Here is a 19,282-nt window from a genome sequence, read left to right as displayed (position 1 = left end):
CTTCAGGAATAGCTCATTATTTGTGTTAATCTTGTCAGTTGTCATAGACAAAGAGTGTAGCTATGCAACTGAATAATTGCAAAAAGAGAACAACGCTGTTCTCTGTTTTCCAAAGAGATGATACATTCCAGTAGTAATGCTAAGTAGATGTTGATTTCATTTTGAAGACACCCTCGGAGATTAGGTGCTGGGTAACATTCCTTTGTATATAGAACAAAATAACTGTCTAGCTCCTCTGTTTTGGGGTGCAAACTCTTCTTAAAGATAGAAGTCAATAATTTAATATTTATTATAATACAAACTTAACAGCTACTTCCTGATTGTAAACCTTCAGTGACAATTTCACCTATGCTGTTTTGAAAGCCTGACAACACTATCAGAAATTTAAATGGATTTGTAATTTCTGGGCTAATTTTGCACAAATACAAGTTGAGTATAAGTTGAGATCAGAGTGAGCCATTTTAGCTGTGGGAATCTTTTTCAAGCTGTCATGAAAATTATCAAAATAACATGCTTACCAATAACAAATCCGATGCTTCATGTCAGATTTTTGGAGGCAGTCATATCTTCCCTTCAGATTTCAGTTCTGTGTCCCTCCCCCCCTTTTTTTTTTTAAAGATCCTAATGTGTCCACTCACAGGTCTTGCTTACATCGTCTTTTTCTGACAGTGGGTGGGCAAATAAATATTTCATCTATCCCAAACAGATGTGTCTCCTCATTAAAGGGCAGTTTCATAAAGCTCCAGCTATTCTATGACCATTGGCCAGGGCATTTATAGCAGTACCAGTATGTGTTTACAGAATGCACATTACTCAAAAGACCAGTTAGATACAGAATGTGTTCCTTAGTGTGTAATTTTTCCACGTATATGTCTTGCATTTGCTTATTAAAAAGGCCTCATGAGATGTTACTGGATAGATTCTCCCCATAATCTATCTTCTTTAACTGTGACAGCCAGTGATTTCCTTACCTTTTGCCACCCGCCCCTCCATCCCCAGTGGTACGTTTGGTCCCTTTTCTTGCAGAATACTTTTATAAGCCATGCCTGAAGTGAAACGACTGAGATAGCAAGTTTTTCCACATGTGTATGACTACTCTCCCTCCTGCTGCATAAGGATATCTTAGAAAAAGTAATTAATTCTTCATGAGACAAATCATGAAGGGTTTAGTTTCAGAACTTAGAACATTCCCAAAGCAGATGTTACCATAAAGATGTAGCAACAAAGCTTATATGACATGAAATGTTTTGTGTTTTAACTCTTCTGTCGCTATCACTAATACGAAGCATCTTGACCTCAAAGGGCTGATTATGTTCAGAAACTGATCAAAGAAAAGGCAGTAGAGTGAAAGATCAGAGACTTCAGAATTAAATGAAAAGGTTTTTGGATGAGGATGACCTGTGGGTCACTGCTTGCTCCTTACCTGGGAATTGTTCTTTCTGAACTGCTTTATTACTGACTTTCATGTTGGGTCTGGAAGACAAATGCAGGTTTTCTTCCTAGGAATGTGGCTGATACAAGATGTTTTGCTGTCAGAGGCAGAATGCAAATGGCATGTCTCCAAAGCAAGTTACTTTGTCACCTCAGGCAGAAAACCCTAGAAAAATTACCTTTTATGAGAATTACAGTTCAAAGAAAGGTTTTTTCCCAACTCTGGAAAAAATTCAAGCATCTTTCTCCATCCCTAGCAATAAAAATTAAATATTAATATATGAAGCAATCAATTAACTGCTTGTTATCTTTTAAAGATAAATCTGTTTTCTTAGACACTTGCCTCATTTTGCGTAAAGGTTGACCTGGGAAAACTACAGACCTGCACTCTTTTGTTGTTGAATCTGCCATCCCATGACATATTACTTGCAAGTAATGTCTATTTAATTCATAAAAATTACAGTAATTGCAAAATGAAAATGCAGGCTGTAAGCTAGTTAACATACAGTTACCGTGATGTGACCAATAATATGTCCTGCTGGTTTTCAGTCTCAGATATGGTTGACTTCTGCGCTCAGCTATTTTGTTGGACCGATAGGGAACTAAATGTTCTTGACAAAGCCAGACGTACCGATGGGCACAATGAGATATTTATATCTTTCTTAGGTGGTAAATAATATATGAAAGAACTGCTTGATTGTCCAGTTTATTCTCTGAGAAATACTGTTCTATAGATATTACAGTCAATTATTTGAGTTTTAGTTATTCAACAATATCACCATTTTTCAATGTATTAAAACATTTCATTTTTCTGGATAATTTGGAGATAAAACTGCCATAACAAGAGCAGTTCTTTTTCCTGAGCTGTTAAAGAGAAAGAACACATTAAAATTGCAACCCATGTTGGATTTTAGAACAGCTGCACTTACTATTATCATTATTATATTTTATTAATATACTATACATGACATTTTACTAGTAAAAAATGAAAAGCAGATCCTTGCCCATAAGCTTACCATCTAATTGTAGGGAAACCATTTATATATTTTTGAAAAGAAAAAAAAATCATCAATAGGAAGAGTACAAAAGAGGATTCTAATTTACATAAACATTCACATATGCTAATTTACACTTACACATTGAGATCTGAAATAAGTACTATATCTCACAGTAGTGAGGAAATACCAAAGTTTTCTATGCATTTGTTATCCAGTTCATAGACCCTTCTTCATGGCCTTTTGATTTCCTTCTTTGGCCTCTTAAGTAGTAGAGTCATTAGGATATCATTTTCAGAATTCAGAGTTCAATGAGCTCAAGCAGGGCTAGTATTTTAGTAAGGCAAAAGGAAGGGACACTAGTTTGGAAAATACCAGCTAGAACTAAGAGGACCTTTACTAACTAAAGCAGAGAGCTTAGACAAGGTGAAAGTTCAAAAGGTTTTTGCCTAGTAACAAGCAGGAAGGGGGGAATGCAAGAAGAGAGAATCAAAATTAAAGCAGACACTGGTAACAGTTGCCACTAAGAAAATAAAATAAAGGAAGAGATAGGGATGACGCATAAGTGGAGAAAATAGCTTGTATGCATGCTCAAAGTTATGACTATAAATTTCATTCGCATCTCATTTTTGGTGTGGCAGTTTTCCCCTCATTCACCGAACAGGGTGATTTGGCCAAATAAACCTTGCTTCTAGTGTCTGATTGGATAGAGACACTGCACCCCAACACTACCTTATATATTCATATATAAGTCTAGAAATTGTAGTAAAAATCAGTCCAAGAAAATGGGATCAACTTATTCATGGGTCATTGTGAGTATGCTACCTTAACTTAAGAGAATTAAGGTTGATATGATCTGTGAATAAGTCAAGGTTCATTTCTCAATAAGAAACCTTGACTTATCCATGGGTCATATCAAAATCCATCATTTTGACCCTACAACTTGCCTTTGAGTCATACTTGAGTTTGATTTAAACATAGAATATATTGATAGTCTTTTGCTCTTATCCAACAAACTAATGTAATACAAATACTTTAATACACAGATCCTCTCCCACAACAGCAGGACCAATTCAAGAGGCTAATGAGAAGAAGTAACCCCCCCCCCCCTCCATTTCATGTATCAAAACTGACTGGACTTGTAGTTCAACATGTCCAGTAAGGTAGCGTTCACAATTGCGTCTGGAGGCAGCAGGATGTTTTTGAGGATGTAGAGAAAGCTGCATGGTTAGCAGAAGTGACAGACAGGAATGGCCAGGGTGTTCAGGCTAGGAATGGCGAGGAGCAGGTGGGGGATTATCACTGCTGTTCCATAGCATCTACCAGCAGATAAAGTTGCCTCATTATGCTTAATGGTAGGACAGACCTTGCAAAGAAACCTCCCCATTCATTTTTTTCTTTTTGCAGAGCCGGGTTCTGTTTGAAGATGGAAATTCATTGACAGTGGCAGAGAGGTCTTCCTGTTCAGGAATCCTTTGAGCATTTTTCAGTATCCAGGTCATCACACTGTAATTTTAAGAAAGCTCTTTTTATTAAGGAAATAAAAGAAAAGGGCACAGTGTTTTGTACTTAAAATAAGTTTTTTGTACATGACTGGGGAATAGTTTTCTTTAACAAATGATTCAGACCTTTTTACAAAGCAACTTCCATTTACATCAAATAAATTTACAATACACATTCCAATGGATATGAAAAGATACAATTTATAAGTGAAACGGTTAGGGAAGCTTTTTTTTATTTAACACCAGTCAACCAGTCTATTTTGGTAGTCTTTTGAGCTTCAAAGGAGACATTCCTTAACAAAGAATGTTGTCCTTTTTATATTACCTAGTTATGATATCTTAGCAGCAGTTCATAAATGTTTTAAAGCAAGTAGATTGTAATAAACTATATTTAGCAGCACAATCAAGTAATCCAGATTAGGAGTGAAAAAGCAAAAATGAATAAACCATTAACAAAGGTTAACATTTTCAGGAAAAAAATGCAAATAAAGAGTTTGCATCAAATCATTTTAGGGTATACCTCCTATGGTTCATAAGTTAATTGTTGATTAATAGATCTAGAAAGTCTTCATCCAGATTTAATTTTTAAAATGGGAATACATTGTTGTTTCCAAAATTGTAACACTGATGTATTGCGACAAAACAAATTATATTTCCTACAATCTATGAAGTACAGAAGTTATTTTAAAAGAATATAAATCTGCCTCATTCCTCTTTAATGGGGCAGTTTAATATGCTTAAACAAGGTCTACTTTTTAGAGATGATTCTACAAATATCTCATCATCTTTTAACCATGCTTTTATTGCATCATTTGACTAAGTCTATGATGTATTATTTTCTGAGATTCCAAAGCCAGAGGTAAATACGGTAGATAAGTACAGCTTTAACTGACTCTATCAACATGTTGCTGTTGGAAATACAAGGCTATTATTGAAATTACAGACTACCGTATTACATTCAGGATAATTATTTAAGACAAAGTTAATTTTCCGTATGCATCCTACTTGCTTGTAGATCCTCCCTTGTGGGGAAAGAATGCATTTCCTTATCCTATCTTCCTTTCATGGTTTCTCTCTCAATCATTATTCTTGTAAGAATGGGCCCTGCATACATGAAATGATGGGTTGTATTCGCATTTAGAAATGTTGGCACCATCATGGTTTCTGACCAAGCCAGACCAAGGCATTTTGCTGTCTAAGATAAAGCAACAAATATTATTCACCAAGCACTCATTTCAAGGCACAGAATACGTGAAGCCAACTAAATTAATTTGTTCCTCTGGCAGAAAATCCCACAAGCATCTCTCCCCATCCTTGACAGTGACAATATAATAGTAATTTTCATGGTTTGATTTTTTTTAAAAAAACACACCTGATTATTTATCTACTTGGGAAATATTCAGTAGGATTCCAATAATAATAATAATAATAATAATAATAATAATAATAATAATAATAATAATAATAATAATAATAATAATGCCTCAAGTACCACCTGCCAACAGCAAAGAACTGGTGGGATCACAAACCAGCAAAGGTCGTGGAAAATGAACACGCAAAGATACTGTGGGACTTCTGAATCCAGACTGACAAAGTTCCGGAACACAACACACCAGACATCACAGTTGTGGAAAAGAACAAGGTTTGGATCATTGATGTTGCCATCCCAGATGACAGTCGCATTGATGAAAAACAACAGGAAAAACTCAGCCACTATCAGGACCTCAAGATTGAACTTCAAAGACTCTGGCAGAAACCAGTGCAGGTGGTCCCGGTGGTGATGGGCGCACTGGGTGTCGTGCCAAAAGATCTCAGCCGGCATTTGGAAACAATAGACATTGACAAAATTATGATCTGCCAACTGCAAAAGGCCATCCTGCTGGGATCTGCACGCATCATCCGAAAATACATCACACAGTCCTAGACACTTGGGAAGTGTTCGACTTGTGGTTTTGTGAAACGAAATCCAGCATGTCTATCTTGTTTGCTGTGTCGTACAACGTCGTTGTGTCAATAATAATAATAATAATTATTATTATTATTATTTATGCATTTCTATCCTGCTTTTCTCCCGTGGGTGGGATTCAAAGCGGCGTACAACATATAAAATGCATACAAATACATAGAACACATAATCAATTAAAACATCATATCCCAATTAAAACCCAATTAAGATATCAAATAAAACAATTTAAAAACTTACAACAAGGCGAAATCAAGGCGACAAGTAAATAATGGGTTACTTAAATCTCACTGATTATAGTAAGTTAATTCTATCTGAATCCAACTTGGAATTGCCAGCCAGGAATAAAACAGCTTAATTAAACACTTTTCATAAAAATGGATTAAAGGTGATGCACCTCTTTGACCTAAATTCAGTTATTAGTCCCAATACTCGTTGAATCAATTGCTGAATTGTAACCGCCGCACTTATGTAAATCCCTTTGATGCAATTAATTTCTTAAGATGATAACTAGCAATTGAATTTAGGCCATTGTTTCTAAGGAAAATAGTCTTTATTCAAATAATTACAAAGAGAGGTTTGGAGATATTACATGAGAACTCTGTTCAGACTAGACTTCTGTTTCTATTGGGAAAGCAAAGGGACAAAATGAAAGAAGTGAACACTACAAGGTGACTGAGATTAACTCTGCAGTTATTTTTAGCTTGACTTTTAAAAAAAAAAACAAAAGAAAATTCTTTATAATTGGAAACTGACATGATGAAACTGGTGATGAAGCGGAACTTTAAAGCAACTAAATCTGTGTAAAATGGGGAACTTTAAAACTATATATATATATATATATATATATATATATATATATATTCTTCATGTACTCTGTGAATGCACACTAGTGGAGATAACTGCACCTGCACAGGCTCCAACGGAAACTCTTCCAAGCTGAATCTTTCAAATGTTGGCAGTAACCTTGCCCCCTCCCTGCAGGGCATAAATGGCAGCCCTGGGTGCTCGCTCCCCAGTTCCTTTTTTTCTGCCGCAAAGCTCGCTTCAGAACCTTCCTGATGTCGACCATGCATTTCAAGAGATGCACCGGGTGTGCAGCCAAAATCCCAGACTTGGACGGCCATGCCAAATGCCTCCTCTGCCTGGGCAAAGGCCATGTAGTAGGGTCTTGCTGTCATTGCTTGGCTCTTACGGCCCAAGCCAGAAAAAACAGTGGCACGCCTTAAAGTGCTCCTCTACCAAAGATCTCTCGCACCTGAACCCATGCCTTCCACCTCAGCTCCACAAAAGGCCAGCTTGATGTCCTCGAGAGCCTCAAAGACTTCGAAAACTTCCAAACCCTCAAGGCCTCCCTGCATGGTAACCACCGCTACGATGTCAACCCGGTTGGGCAACATCGGGCCTTCTTCGACTTCGAGCTCGGTGACCTTTTTGCGTCCTCTCAGAATGCTCAGCTACCTTGGTACGGAGCAAGAGTATCCCCAGAAGCAGCCCCCAGATGCTTAGGAGATGCCTTCCTCCTTGATTGGTTGGCAGAACACATCTACATGTTCTGTCCAATTCCCTGGATACCAAAGATGCTGGAGAAATTACAACTAGCCTCGGTGTCGGCACTCCTCATAGCCACTGCCTGGCCCCACCAGCCATGGTACCAGGCTCTCCTCCAAATGTCCTCAGGGAACTATCAGCCCCTACTGCTCCTACCTCACCTCCTCACCAGACAGGAGGGGTCTTCTCCATCTCTCAGCATGGAGCATATTGATGTGACCACTTTCTACCCTAACCTACAAAAAATCCTTCGGGTGGCCCATAAACCCTCCACAACAAGGGCTTATGCCTACAAAATTGCTCGGTTCCGTACCTTCCTTTGGTCCCAAAATGTCACTACCTTCCCGCCCTCGGTAACGACAGTCCTCAACTTCTTACTTACTTACCTTGGCTGAACAAGAACTATCCTTGGCCTCCATAAAGTCTTACCTGGTTGCATTATCCTGGGCATTCCAGCAATAAGTCCATCCCTCCCTTTTATCCCGCCACCTAATTAAAACATTTCTAAATGGATACACCAACCTTCATCTGCCCATCCAGCCCCCGACTCCGGAATGGAGCCATGAGCTCCTCCATTCTAACCTCTGGCGTTGGCTGACCTTCATTTTCTTTCTTGGAAAATCGCCTTCCTTGTTGCTATCATCTCAGCCCATAGGCCATCGGAATTGGCAGCTCTCAGGGTTGATGAGCCTACCTCCGTTTCCACCACGATCAGGCGGTCCTCAGAATAGACATCCCCTTCCTGCCTAAGGTGGTCTCCGCCTTCCATGTAAACCAGGACATCGTCCTCCCTGCCTTTTTTCAAAACCCATCGTCCCCTTTGGAAAAAAGACTGCACCACCTCCATGTTAGGAGAACCCTTCTATTTTACAGGGACAGGACTCGGGGCACCAGAAAGATTCCCAGACTCTTTGTTTCCTATGCCCCAGATAAGATGGGAAACCTAATTTCATCCCAAAGATTTCCCACTGGATTGCACAAGCAATAGAGCTTTCTTACCAGCTCGCTCACCGCCCTCCTCCCCCCTCGGTCTGACCAAGGTCTACAAGGGCCTTGGCAGCATCTACAGCATTCCTCAGGGGATCCCTCTGGATCCCTCCATCTGCAAGGCAGCCGTATGGTCAACTCCCCTGACCTTTGTTTCACATTACAGGATAGACTCCAGGGCCCATAGAGACTCTGCTTTTGGCAAATCGGTCCTCTCCTCCTGCCTTGCTTGATGACATTATCTCCTTTTCTTTCTTTCTAAAGAAAAGGTCAGACTCCGAGTTCAATTCGTTCTAACATACAGTAGAGTCTCACTTATCCAACATAAACGGGCCGGCAGAATGTTGGATAAGCGAATATGTTGGATAATAAGGAGGCATTAAGGAAAAGCCTATTAAACATCAAATTAGGTTATGATTTTACAAATGAAGCACCAAAACATCATGTTAGACAACAAATTTGGCAGAAAAAGTAGTTCAATACGCAGTAATGCTATGTAGTAATTACTGTATTTACAAATTTAGCACCAAAATATCACGATATATTGAAAACATTGACTACAAAAATGTGTTGGATAATCCAGAACGTTGGATAAGCGAGTGTTGGATAAGTGTTGGATACTGTATTTATTATTCATTCTAAAAAAAAAAAAAAAACGGGTACAGAAACTTTGTTCCCCCTTTTGGAGTTGTGACCTCATGTTCATCCATCTATGATATCCCCTGCCTCCTTCCCCGCCTGTTGCAGATTTCACCCTTCACTACTGAGGCACTTTTATATGTTAAAATGCACTACCTCCTCAGCTGTACTGGGTGGTCATGGTACTCCTGAGCCTACCTTTGATTGCATATATACCTTGCACTTGGCCACTGACATGGGCCTCTTTATTTGCACTGTTATTATCTTGATCTGTGCCTGAATAAATGATGTGTTTGGATATTCAACTCGTTGTTGGGTTTGCTCTGTCCCACCAGCCTGCACTTTAGCTTGCTAGTCTTCACTAGTGTGCATTCACAGAGTACACGAAGAAAAAGGACCGGTTGCTTACCTGTAACCATGTTTCTTCCAGTGGTACTCTGTGAATTCACACAAACCCGCCCATCCTCCCCTCTAGCAAACCTCTCCCTTTCTCATTGCCTTTGTGGCATAGGAACTGGGGAGCGAGCACCCAGGGCTGCCTTTTATGCCCTGCGGGTAGGAGGCAGGGTTACCACCAAAATTTGAAAGATTCAGCTTGTTAGAGTTTCTATGGAGCCAGCGCAAGCGCAGTTATCTCCACCAGTGTGAATTCACAGAGTACCACTCGAAGAAACATGATTACAGGTAAGCAACCAGTCCATATGCAGTCCTGTGCCTCAGTGACTACAGGCAATAGCAACACACCTCCCAGTTTCCAGAAAGGAAGACACTAGTTGTGTTAAAAGTATAGTAAGTGGTATTGTGATGAATGAAGAGTTAAAATTTATAAATAAGATAATCTGTATCTCGCATCCCAAAGCCATGCTGGAAAAAAAACCCTTTTATTAGTTGTTAATATTAATAGTGGTTGGGTTTAGTTAAGGATATATACTTGTTTATAAGTCAAGGGCAGATTTGGGGGCCAAAATTATGGATTTTGATGTGGTCCATTAATAAGTTGAAGGCCATTCCATGGAGAGGGGAAAGCAGTACTGCCACCGCAAAGGCCAACTGCCCTTGGCCACTATGGTTATTTTCCCACACAGGCTTTCATAAAGGCATGAAGTGATGCCATGGTAGAGACAGTTAGGTGGTTCAGTACATCTTTTTGGTTTTTCCATGATGGACTAAATTCTCACCTCTGATGAATGGCGATGGAAGGAGATGGTTCCTTTTTCGATAACAGTTAGGATACAAAACTTACATTGACCCACTAATAAGCTGACCTAGCTCAGGTCCAGGTTATTTGGTTGATTGCATTGCCCTGTACTTGTCCGGGCCTTTACTCAATCCCACCATCATTGCAAGCACAGTTGGTGAGGATGCGAGCGACGACCTTTTCAGTGGTTGCCCCTCAACTCTGGAACTCCCTACCCAGGGAAGCCAGAATGGTCCCATCTTTGTTGTCCTTTCCAACAGCAGAAATCAATTTACTTGGTAACATAAGAACACCATCGTCTCTTCATCCCTACTATTGGTAATCTCACCACAGATGAACCATTATTTATCTTCTCATACTCAACACAACCTTCAAAGCTTAGTGGGAAATTTCCGAATAAACCTCAAGGGTTTTCAGGACTATTTGGAAAGGTGATTGACATTGTAAATGAAACAGTGGCACAAATCACAGCATGAACTAGCATTTGAATAATTTAATATTCCTTTTCCAGTAGTAGTGAAATTGCACCCATTAATGGAAAAGGACAAATTGCGGCATTGTTTCTTTTTCTGTGTTAACATTATGTTTTTAAAGTTGATTAGTTTGCTTATACAAGTGGCAACAGAACAGAAATAGCACAGTGGGCAGCCATGTTTTCCCATAACAACCCTTTTTAAATGATTTTACAAAATGACTTCACATCATTCCAGGGACCTTGTTGGCCATGGTATAAAAGTGGGAACACATTTTTGATTCAGTACTAATGCAGGCATTGAAATCCTTTCTACCATTTTAGTGGTTTGGAAAAGAATTTTCTCCAAATCATTCATCCAAATCAAATGATATTCATCTCAGAAGGACATGGTTCAGATGATCTCAGGCACTGTATTGATTTCGTATTAACAATTGAGTGGAGAGGAGTTTCTCTATCTTTGCTTCTTTTTTCAACTTTTTTTCTAGATGTCAAAAATATTTCTTTAGAATTTGTTGGGCAACAAATGAATAACTTCCCATTTTGTTACTTTGTTAAGAATGAAATATCTTAGTTTCCAAATCAGAGCAATACATTAACTAGGTTGTTTTTTAGGTAAGGATGGATCCATGACAGAAGTATTCATTGTTCACATCTTTCATTTAGGGGATAAAGCCTCAGGCGGTGCTGTTAAGCACCATTTGATATAGAAATTCTAGCATTTATATTAGTACCAGGGAAGAACTGAAATGATTTTGATCTTTATTTCCGGGCCCGTAGCCTGAAAAAAATGTGGGAGGGGTTGAAACTCTCCCTCCCCCCAAATGACTTTTCAGGTCAATGTCTTCTGATCTGGCAGGAGATCTCAACAAGGCCCTGAAATTACCATCATTATGCAATGGTCCCTCACAGGTAACAGGTCCTGAATCATTGTTCCCTCTTTAAGTCAGTTCTTTTTTACCACAAAGGACAATAGTTTCCACAACTGGCAAAAGTTTCTTTCTGTTTTCTTCTGCTTTCTTTTTATTTCCTTTATCATGATGACAGGTTATATCAGAACATTTTCCACTGTGAATTAGCAGAAAGTTTTCAACCAAGCACAAGTTGTTCCGATGGTACTGTTTTTAGTGTCTATTGAAGATCTCTATTGCATTTTTCCATCGCACAAATGGTTTAGCAACCAATGCACCAAGCTGCTGTTGACCACCTGTGGCCCCAACTTCTCCAAACACCTCATCGTACTTACAGAGTGCACCTTGTATATGAAATGAGTTGGCTAACCAGGGAAATCTGCTGAACCATTTGGGTTGAAATCTTAGATGCCTCTTCTTATCCACAGGAAATACATATCCTGGCAATGGAGTCTGTGGATTTTCCATTAATTGAGCTTTCACTTGTTCATCAGACACAGTCATGGTCTGTGGTCTAAGGTCTAACAAGTCCAAGGTCTAACAATGACACAGCTTCTTCTCTTTGCTCCTGTTCCATGATTTCTTTGGCAGGGCTTGGATTAGACGAACCAATGGTGGACACCTCAGTTTCCACAGTTTCCTCAGTTTTCACATGCAATCCAGGTCAAATCCCCATCCCGTCCCTTCCCGTCCCATACCTTAGGCTTTGCCTGCTAGCTACCACATTTTGCCAGCTTCCACGATGGTCGTTTCCACTATGTCAGCTATTGCAGCTATTGCAGCTATTGCAATGTAAATTGGTAGAAAGGTAGGTAATAATCAAAATTTGGTTGAGACAGTGCTTGTAGTTTTGGAGGGACTCTAATTTTTGCTTCTCATATACTTGGAGTGGGGATTTGGTTAACTAGTTAAAATTCATGAGTAAACCAGGTTTTTTTTAATCTGAAAAATTTCAGGGATGGTTTGAACCCCTAAACTGCTCCTTTGGCTACAGGCTTGTTTATTTTTATAAGTTTCCTTGTGTCCCAGCTCTGAGGAAAAAGTAGGCTATAAATAGGTCAGCATTAGCAGCAATTGCTCTCATTGGATTTTTAATATCAGATTTCTATTCATTAATGCCTTTGTTTAGACAAGAGATTAGTCTATTTGTATAATACAGAAGGGGACTGGGGCCAAAGGACAGTGGCATGATGAATTGTGGGACAAAGTATTCAACTTTATGCCACAATCAAGCCATATGATAGCTCTTAAAGCTTAACCTGGTCAGTTCACAGGTGATTAAACTAAAGACTAATTTAATATGTGTTTTCTTGACATTATCAGTTTATGTTGTTTGCCTTCAAGTCATTCCCCATTAACGATGACCCTAAGACAAATCCTATCATGGAGTTTTCTTGGCAAAATTTTCTCAGAAGGGATTTGCCATTACTTTCCCTCTAAGGCTCAGAGATGTTTTATTTATTTATTTGTTTGTTTTATATCATGCCTTTCTACCAATAATGGCACTCAAGGAGCACAACATCATTTAAAACAGATTTGTTGTTGTTTATTCGTTCAGTTGCTTCCGACTCTTTGTGACCTCATGGACCTGCCCATGCTAGAGCTCCCTGCTGGCTGTTTCCACCCCAGCTCCTTCAAGGTCAAGCCAGTCACTTCAAGGATACCATCCATCCATCTTGCCCTTGGTCAGCCCCTCTTCTTTTTTTCTTCCATTTTCCCCAACATAATTATCTTCTTGAAGCTTTCCTGTCTTCTCATTATGTGGTCAAAGTACTTCATCTTTGCCTCTAATATCCTTCCCTCCAGTGGGCAGTCAGGCTTTATTTCCTGGAGTATGGACTGCTTGGATCTTCTTGCACTCTCAGAATTTTCCTCCAATACCACAGTTCAAAAGCATCTATCTTCCTTCGCTGAAGCTGGACCTTAAGGTCCAGCTCTCATATCCATTGCTTTAACTATGTGGACCATTGCCAGTGTCATTAAAACTATACAAAATTATTAATAGAAGTATAAATAAATAAATATAAGTGTTATTTTAAAAGTGATTAAGAAGTTTATAAAGTTAAAACATTAAACATTGAAAACATTAACATTCATCAAAAGATCCTATATAAGTCTTAAAAGCAGCACTGCCTATCATTAAAACCCATTCCTTGTCATTTTTAATAAGCTTGGTGTCATAAAAATATTTTGACATGGGAATGGAGTTCCATAGGCTGGGAACAGCCATAGAAAAAGTCTTCTTCCTTATTTCCATCAAACAAGCCTGGGAAAGTGGTGGAACAGAGAGAAGGCATTTTCCAGATGATAATAGAGCTCTGAGTAACTCATGAGATATAGTCCTTCAAACACTACCTGAATCCAAGCTGTATAGAGTTTTATCGGTCTAAACCAGCAATTGAATTATGCCAGGAATTGAATGGAACAGATTTTTCTAGAATGCCCAACAGAATAATTTTAATGCCAAGTTTATTGTTGTTGATGAGAATAGACTAATTTCTTGTGTACCAAGAATATTACCATGTAGTCTACCAGATGTCCAAGTACCCCCCCCCCCCCAAGGTAGATGTCAAACCTTGGAGGGGGGGGAGAAGGGGCAAGATTCTGTGCTTTCTCTAGAGATCCCACCTAAATTACAAGCTTGGTAGTAGTTTTCCTCCTTTAGTTTCCAAAAATCCTCCTGGTTTCCAAAAATCAATGTAATTTGTTCATTACGTCCCTGCTTCTTCTTTAGATTCAGCTTTGCTAAAAATGAAACTGCAGCCTAATTCAGTGTAATTTGCAGATTGCTTACCTCTTGCCAGAGAATCAATAAACAACATGTGAAAACTGGCAACCTTTGGCTATTTTATTATAGAACATTCTGACTAAATAACCAAGGCTGTTTTCTGGTGCAGAGAGAATTGAAAAACATCAACATGAAGAGGAATCTAATTTGTTGCCATTTTTAAAGGTCTGACTAACTTTAAAACTTGGCTTATTTGATACATGGAAGTGGATGGAAAAGGATCAGTGGCCAGAAAAGATCCATCCCTGAGCATAGGATCAAAGCAGGCATGCTAAGTGTTGAAAAAGGACAGTTCAGTGCATCATTGCTGGCCAAGTCTGTCAACATAATGAACATCTTAGTTTAACTTAGCCTGCAATGACAGCTTTCAACTACCTTGAGGGCCCCCTAAAGCTGCAGTCTTAAATGGAGGTATTTTAATAAGATTGGTGGTTATAACATTTTTAATGATTTGATTCCATCAAGAGAAATTATTTTTGATGTTGATGTTATGTTCTTATATGTTTTCAGTAATTACAATGGTTGTATTTTCAGTTATGTTATTTTTTATTGTTTTAACTGTTACTTGCTGTAAGCTGCCCTGAGTCCCTTCTGGGAGAGGGGGCGGGATATAAATAACATTTGTTGTTGCTGCTGCTATTGTTATTATGAGGGAGAAATTAGGGGAAACAGTATTGAGTTTGTTAACAGAATATGAACAAAGATGGATAAAAATAAAGAAGTGTTAGATAAAGTAAGTTCAGTTCAGCCCATTTCTAAGAATCTTTGAAGAATTCTACAAAAAAAGAGTTAATTGAAAAACAAGAGTTTATCTTGTGCCATGCTCACTTTAAGGCAAATTTAAACATGATAGTAAATTTATGAACATTTTCTTATTATAATCCTACAAATTGACTCCAGCATAATTTAACCCAATGCTAGAATTTTCTTGACAAAATTTATTCAGAAGAGGTTGCTTTTGCCTTACTTTAAGGCAGAGAAAGTGTTACTTGTTAGTCACCCAGCCAGTTTCTGTCTCGTGGACCCCTAGCACTGCACCACATTGACTGTTTATGGTGAAAATTACTTACAAATTAACAGGCATAGAATGATCATGCATGTGTGTGGTGCGAAGTGAATTGGATTAAGAACGCTTCTGTGATTTTCTAATTGTGTCGTTGTTTTTCTCAATCATGGGTAATGTCCTGGCAATACCATCTTCCACTTGTAACCTTCTCATATTTTTCCATTACTTCTCTTATCTCTCTCCTCTCTCCCTAAGGCAGAGAGGGTGAAGTTGGATGAACATCTATATAGAAGCATCCCAGCCAGGATTCTTTATCAACACCTTTAGATTTTATATCAATACTCCATTTCCGTTTGATGGCTGATGACCTTTTTGTGAAGCAGAATTTGGAAAAGTACTCTTAAAATTTCCTCACCCACATGCTGGGAAGCATCTGAAAACTTTAGTCCCAATAAGTAAAATTTCCAGGTTCTGTTCATTGATGCATGTCACATGTCAGAATACATATGCCCTGGGGATGGAAGAAATAATGTGGAGGAAGTGTAGTAACTATATAAAGCTTTTCCATCACAATCTGCACCTTTCATAATAGAATAATGATAGAAGAATTCCAGGAAGGAGTTTCCTGTCCCACTATTGCTGTTAACAGTCATAACCTGATCTTCATAAGGTTGAAATTACAGCTTCAAGGACAACTAGAAGTACAGCCAGAAAAATTGTTCCCATTCTTGAATTGCCTTTCTCCACAAGGAGTGAAATCCAATTAGCTGCTGTTGTTATGTGCCTTATATTTTATAAAAGATGATCCTATCTTAGTGTTTTCTTTGCATGGATATTTGCTGAAAGAGTATGACTTGCCCAAGGTCATCCAGTTAGGTTCCTGTGGCTGAGTGGGGATTCAAACCCTGGTGTCCTAGTCCAGAACAAAAACTATACACCATTCTGGTTTTCTATAAATCCAATAGGAACAATGTTTTCTTTCTAATACAATAAAAGATAACAAATTCAATAGAAACAATTAGTAGGTCCCTGTTATGAAGGATATTGTCATCTTCCAAAAGGGCAATAAGGAGCCCCGATGGCGAAGTGTGTTAAAGCACTGAGCTGCTGAACGTGCAGACCGAAAGGTCCCAGGTTCAAACCCCGTGAGCGGCGTGAGCAGCCGCTGTTAGCTCCATGCCAATGTGAGTAGATCAATAGGTACCGCTCCAGTGGGAAGGTAACGGCACTCCATGCGGTCATGCCGGCCACATGACCTTGGAGGTGTCTACGGACAACACCGACTCTTCGGCTTAGAAATGGAGATGAGCACCAACCCCCAGAGTCAGACATGACTGGACTTAACTTCAGGGGAAACATTTACCTTTTTTTAAAAAAGGACAATAAATGGGTTTTTCACAATGTGGGGATTACGAGGTTGTTATGTTAATTGGTAGATCCACCAAAAAAACTCCTATTATTTCATCTAAATGCCTGTCTAAAATATCAATATTAACTTTATTTTTGTCATAATCACCATTTGTTCATTTATTTAAAGCATTTATGTGCCTCTTCTCAGCTTCGCAAGTCTGAAATGTGTAGCTCTAAGAAGCACACACAAATTAGGATGACCTTCTATCTGTTTTCTGAACTCCTCCTAAATCCATAAATAGGTAAGATTTGTCTAGACTCCTCTTACTATGTTTACTTGCCTTGCCTTGATTTTCCTTGTCATATCTTTGAGAAATAATCTCATATTTGATACACAAGGGCTATGGCACTCATTCAGATGCTTGAGTGCTTTCTTTCGTGTCATTTAACAGAGCAACGCGTATGAATGGATGATAAATTACAACCGGAAAAATTTATCTTGACTAGTATGAGTGATGACTCTAGTCTGTAAAATTTACACATCACTTTTTCAGCCATTTAAACTATTTTTGCAGTGAGAAAACGGGTACCTTGTAGAGACCATCGTTTAACTCATAACACTCCCTTGTTTAACTCATAACACTTCTGAAATGTGAAGTTGACAAAAGAAAATAGAATGAATGTTATTGCTGTTGATATCTATGTGTTGTTTCCATTAAGTGTTCTGACCAAAGTACTTTAATCAATGAATAAAAAAGAAATAAATTGGAATCTCTCATCAGTACAATTGAGTGCCATTTGGGCCATACTCCAAACCCAACAGAGTTAATGAAAAGCTTTAATTGACAATGGCCTGTTGGGTTGTTTGAAAAATGGATAACTATGACACAGCTGCTCAAAATTCACCATATGGTGGTTCATCCACACAGAAAAGCAGCCTCTCAATAAAAGAGGAATCGCAGAATACATGCAACTGGGATTAATATATGGACTCAAGTGGCTGAGGTCAACACACTGTTCAGTTTAGTGGTTTTCTGAGTCCCTTCGGTAAAGTCAGAGGAGCAGAACAGAGAACTGGGAGGCATAATCTTTGACTTTCATACCTCTCTGAGCCACAGAGTCTAGGATTCTGAGTTGTACATTTGAGAAAACAGATAACCTTCTAATAATTATTGGGTTCCTAAGTTTCATATTAAGGTTTTGCTGCACTGACTGAGGTTTTTCTGTGTGTGATCTTTTTCATTCATTTTATAAACAATGTATTTTTTTTAAAAAAAACTGTGCATGAAATAAATTTTGTGTACATTAAACCATCAGAAAGTAAAGACATCACTATCTCAGCTACTCCATGCAGATAGTCTGGGATTTTGGAATATTTTGGATGCTCAGTCTGTACTCTAGCACATCCTTTAAAGAAGAAAACAGACAACCAAAATTCAAGTCCATCTTTTATCATTTGAATATCCATTTTAATGTGTACACTTCCAGTAATGGAAATACTTGAACAGAAATATCTCAAAATATATAATCCAATGTTTTACAACTTTGAATTGCGGGGATTTCTGCGGCTACATTACAGTGATGAGCCATAGGAAACTGACAGATGGTGTGACAAGTAAGCTGAAACAGCATTTTAAAAAAATACAGAAAGAAGTACTGGTAATTCTCCCAGTGGAGGGCACCATCATGGCAGCAAGTACAGTATATGAGAAATATTGTTTATAAAATGAAAGAAAAAGATCATACAGAGAAAAAGGCAGTTGAAATATCTCACAAAAAAAGTTTTAGATGACCTTGGCAGCTTTCTTCCACAAGAAAATCTGTGTGATATATGTTGAGGAGTAATTACTCATGCCTGAGCCAGCATGATGTGATGGGTTGAGCATTGGGGACTATGACAGGATGGCCTTGGGCAAGTCACACTCTCTGAGCCTCAGAGGAAAGCAAAGGCAAACCCTTTCTGACTAAATCTTGCTGTGAAAACCCCATGACATGTTAACCCTTGGTTTGTTGTAAGTCAGAAATGTCTTGAAGATACACAACAGTAACAACAAATGGCTCATGTCCTGAAAAGGAAGAATGAAGCCAAGCAAAGCCAAACTCATCTTCTACCTCTAAACTGAAGATGAGTTTGGCTTTGCTTGGCTTCATTCTTCCTTTTTAGGACATGAGCAATTTGTGCTCTTTATTTATTTATTTATTTATTACAATATTATATCTTTGTTACCCAACAGGGAACTCAGGGCGGCTTACAATAAAACGCATATATAAAAATTGTACAATACACTATAAATCAGTTTAAAATTTTTTTAAAAATAAAAATCTTTAGTCTTGATCAAACCTACAGTAGTTATATTTCTTCAGAATCAGTGAGTTCATAACTTGTATCTAGTAAGTTCATAATTTTTAATCACTGTTTGGGAAAGTTCCTTTTTGAGACTACACTTCCCACTGAACCCTAATAACTGTATGTTATGAGCTCATATGCA

The 19,282-nt window shown here is 38.4% G+C and overlaps 2 protein-coding genes across 3 annotated transcripts in view; both read left to right on the top strand.

Annotated features, from left to right (window-relative positions):
• tmem108 (transmembrane protein 108) overlaps positions 1-19,282 on the top strand; it is a 267,480-nt gene that overhangs the window by 32,385 nt on the left and 215,813 nt on the right. The window lies entirely within an intron of this gene.
• LOC100563610 (phospholipase A and acyltransferase 3) overlaps positions 1-19,282 on the top strand; it is a 192,691-nt gene that overhangs the window by 162,405 nt on the left and 11,004 nt on the right. The window lies entirely within an intron of this gene.

Source organism: Anolis carolinensis, chromosome 6 (genome assembly GCF_035594765.1).
Source record: "Anolis carolinensis isolate JA03-04 chromosome 6, rAnoCar3.1.pri, whole genome shotgun sequence".
NCBI classification, from domain to species: Eukaryota; Metazoa; Chordata; class Lepidosauria; order Squamata; family Dactyloidae; genus Anolis; species Anolis carolinensis.
The sequence above is the reverse complement of the archived record's forward strand: the minus strand, read 5'-3'. Positions and strand labels throughout refer to the sequence as shown.